This window comes from Marmota marmota, unplaced genomic scaffold, assembly GCF_001458135.2.
Source record: "Marmota marmota marmota unplaced genomic scaffold, marMar, whole genome shotgun sequence".
In the NCBI taxonomy this organism is placed as follows: Eukaryota; Metazoa; Chordata; class Mammalia; order Rodentia; family Sciuridae; genus Marmota; species Marmota marmota.
The window spans coordinates 5,615,479-5,620,273 of record NW_026000119.1 but is presented as its reverse complement, the minus strand read 5'-3'; positions in this window follow the sequence as shown (position 1 = coordinate 5,620,273).

Below are 4,795 nucleotides of genomic sequence, written 5' to 3'. Positions count from 1 at the left end.
TTTTTTTTTTTTTTTTTTTTTTTTTTTTTTTTTTTTTTAGTAAAGATTAACTTTATTAAGAGAACAATTGGAGCAAATGAATTTTTTAAAGTTCGACAATTCACTATGCCAAAACTAAAGCTGATGACCTCTACTTTATCAGACAATGTACAGAACAACATATTTGTTTACAGTTTATGAGGAATACTTGTCTCACAATTAAGAATTAGGAAATTATCCTTATAGCAAATAGATCTTAGTTAAACATATTATTAATTTATGCCTCAAGGAATTATCCAGCTCTCTAGAGGATGCCAGTCACTTTGGTAAGTGTGTATAATTTCAGTCTCTCTCTCCCAAGTATTTCATCTTTTGACTTTCCTTATAGGCCTACAGAGGAAGCCTATCTTTCAGAAGGATGTTGAAAGCATACATGAAAAGCTCGTGTAAAAAAATAAACTATAGCACCTCAGGCTTCTTAATTTTTACACTATAATACCTTGGATTTTTCTACCTTGACACATTCAGAGCGAATTCTTTGATGAAAAGAGAGAGAAATAAATTACAGATGGAATGAAGAGAATCTTTATTACCATTTTAATAGTTCATAGACACATGAAAGGAAGATGCATTCACTGGGTGGTGGGACCTAAAACTAAAAAGATTCACTGACTTAGTAATAATAAAAAATAGTATGATATGAAAAAATGAAAACCGTTTTTTGAAGCAATGTGAATATGCAAACTCTTCACAAATGCTTCAAGATAATTTAAGAAAGAGAAATAAAACTAAACCATTAAGTACCATTGCAAATAATTAGAGTTTGCTTCTCCTCTAACAATTTTTGAACCTAATGAAAAAGGGGAATACATCCAGAGATGATTAGAGATCCTGGGGAATAAAATTCCAGACATCAGAAATAATCAACTTTCAGGTACTGGTTCATAAGCAACTTCAATAAAACATGTGTTTTTCAGGAGCCATTGTATACATTTAACATTGATATAATATTCAGTTTAGGTTTTTGTCATTGGTTTGGAATAGAGATGTTATTGCTATTTATTCCTAACCTCTTCAGTACATTCCTAGATCATTTTTGTTTGGAGAGCAAGTATTTCCAGTTATGCAGAGCTAGTGGGAATGGTTTTGATGTTTTATGGGGTAGGAGAATGGTTCTTGGGACTTTCTCCCCACAGGCTCCCAATAATATACACATTATTTCTAGATTCTCTGCCACAGAGACACTCTTGTCAGAGCTATGGTCCTTCTAAAGCAGCATTTCACCAGACGTGCAAAAACGAAAATTAAAATAGGAGGGTTTTTATTATTATTATTTGAATGACATAGAATCTGCTCAATGTTTGCATTTAAATTGGACAGACTAATTCCAATCTGGCTTTTAATTTCTGAAAGGTTAATCACCCTAACAAAGGTCAATCAAACTTTAATCTTCAATAAAATTGCTACAACCCAATCACCTACAGGACACTTATTATATTCCCATTTCCATGAGAAAGAATGCATTCTATTAAATTAAACATCACTAATCTTCTAATTCTTTACATTAGCACATTTTACCAAAAATATATATATATATATATATATATATATATATATATATATATATATATATATATATTCACATAAGGTGTAGTGGTGCATACCTGCAATCCCAGTGACACAGAATGTTGAGGCAGGAGGATTCCAAGTTTGAAGCCAGCCTTAGCAATTTAGTGAGACTCTCAGAAACTTAGTGAGATACCATCTCAAAATTTAAAAGGGGGCAGGGGGCAGAGGACATAGCTCAGTGGTAAAGCACCCCTAGGTTCAGTCCCCAGTATTAAAAAAATCACACTAATATAGGCATGATGTGCTTAATTTACTACCATTCTTTCTATTTCTTTCCTGAATAATCAACAGTATTTGTGTTTGCCTTAATCCCAAAGAATAAATATCTAAAGGCAGAATGCCAGCCAATTGTCTGAGGAGGTTTAGGGTCAGATATTTTTGGCCATGTGGGATCAAAGGTCTATAGTTAAGGAGAGAAATTGTTGACTATAGCTAAATTTCAAAGCTATTTTATGGCACCTAACTCATTCTCTTTTCTACTTTGAATTTGGTAGGTGATAAAAGCATTTAATAAAGTGATAGATGATATATCAATATTAAACCAGAATAGAAGAGTGTGTTTTTAATTGTTCTTTTATGTTATACATGATAGTAGAATGTATTTTGACATATCATACATACATAGAGTATAATTTCCCATTCTTCTGGTTGCACATGATACAGAATTACATTGGTAGTGTATTCAGATAGTAACATAAGAAAGTAATGTCCAATTCATTCTACTGTCTTTCCTATTCCCATTCCCACTCCCTTCCCTTCATCCCCTTTGTCTAATCCAAAGTATTTCTATTCTTCCCTATCTACCCCCTTATTGTGCATTTGCATATCAGAGAGGATATTCAGTCTTTGGTTTGGGAGGATTGGCTTATTTCACTTAGCATGGTAGTCTCTAATTACATCCATTTACCAGCAAATGACGTAATTTCATGTCTCTTTATGGCTGAGTTAAATATTCCTAATTTTCTTTATTCATTCATCTGTTGAAAGACACCTAGGCTAATTCCACAGTTTAGCTATTGTGATTTGAGCTGCTATGAACATTGATGTGGCCATGTCGCTATAGTATGCTGACTTTAAGTCCTTTGGGCATAAACCAAGGAGTGGGATAACTGCATCAAATGGTGGTTCAATTCCAAGTTTACTGAGAAATCTTCATACTGCTTTCCAGAGTGGTTGCACGAATTTGCAGACCCACCAGCAATGCATGAGTGTGCCCTTTTCCCACATCCTCATCAACATTTATTGTTATTGTATTCTTTGTTTTTTTTCTCGGTACTGGGGATTGAACTCAGAGGCACTTGACCACTGATCCACACCCCCAGCTCTATTTTCTATTTTACTTAGAGATGTGGTCTCACTGAGTTGCTTAGTGTCTTGCTTTTACTGAGACTGGCTTTGAACTCTCCATCCTCTTGCCTCAGCCTCCTGAGCCACTGGGATTACAGTGAGATTACAGGAGTGCACCAGTGTGTCCAGCCTAATTGCTTGTATTCTTGATTGTTGCCATTCTGATGGGAGTGAGATGAAATCTCAGTGGAGAATTAATTTGCATTTCTCTGGTTGCTAGGGACGTTGAAACTTTTTTTTTGTATATTTGTTGATTAATCATATTTCTTCTTCTGTGAAGTGCACATTCAGTTTCTTTGCCCATGTATTGATTGGGTTGTTTGTTTTTTAAAGATAGGGCACCATAATCAAGTGGGGTTCATCCCAGGGATGCCAGGATTATTCAACATATGGAAATCAATAAGCATAATTCATCACATCAATAGTCTTGAAGACAAGAATCATATGATAATCTCAATAGATGCAGAAAAAGCATTTGACAAAATGCTGCATTCATTCATGTTTAAAACACTAGAAAAACTAGGATAGCAGGAACATATCTCAACATTGTAAAAGCTATCTATGGTATGGCCCAGGCCAACATCATTCTAAGTGGAGAAAAAATAAAAGCATTCCCTCTAAAAGATGGAACAAGACAAGGATGCCTTCTTTCACCACTTCTATTTAACATAGTTCTTGAAACTCTAGACAGAGAAATCAGCCAGAAGAAAGAAATTAAAGGGAGACAAATAGGAAAAGAAAAACTTACACTCTCACTATTTGCTAATGATATGATTCTATATTTAGAAGACCCAAAAAACTCCACTAGAAAACTTATAAATATCATAAATGAATTCAGCAAAGTAGCAGGATATAAAATTAACACACAAAAATCAATTGCATTCCTATGTATCAGTGATGAATCAACAGAAAGAGAAATTAAGAAAACTACCCTATTACAGTAGCCAAAAAAATATCAAATATTTGGGAATCAATCTAATAAAAGAGATGAAAGACCTCTACAATGAAAACTACAGAACACAAAGACAGAAATTGAAGAAGACTTTAGAAGATGGAAAATTCTTGGATAGGCAGAATTAATATTGTCCAAATGGCCATACTACCAAAAGTGCTATACAGATTTAATGAAACTCCTACTAAAATTCCAGTGACATTCTTCTAGAAATAGAAAAAGCAGTCATGAAATTAATTTAGAAATATAAGAGACCCAGAATAGCCAAAGCAAGAAAAGTGAAACAGGAGGCATCACAATTCCATACTTTAAATTATACTTCAGAGCTATACTAACAAAAACAGCACCAAATTGGCACCAAAACAGACATATAAGCCAATGGTACAGAAGAGAGAGAAAAACCCACATAAATACAGTTATCTTGTACTAGACAAAGGCACCAAAAACATATATCGGAGAAAAGGTAACCTCTTCAACAAATGGTGTTGGTAAAACTGGAAATCCATATATAGCAAAACGAAATTAAACTCCTCTCTCTCACCCTGCATAAAACTCTACTCTAAGTGGATTAAAGACTTAGGCACTGGAACAGAGACCCTGCACCTAAATAGAAGAAAAAGTATGCCCAAGTCTTCACCATGTCAGCTAAGGATCTGACTTCCTTAACAAGATTCCTCAAGCACAAGAAGTAAAATCAAGAATCAACAAATGGGATGGTATCAAACTAAAAAGCTTCTTCACAGCAAAGGAAACAATCAAGAATGTGATGTGAGAGCCTAGAGAATGGGAGAAAAATCTTTGCCACCTACACCTCAGATAGAGAATTAATCTCCGGTATATATAAAGAACTCAAAAAACTTAACACCAAAAAAAAAAAAAAAAAAAAGA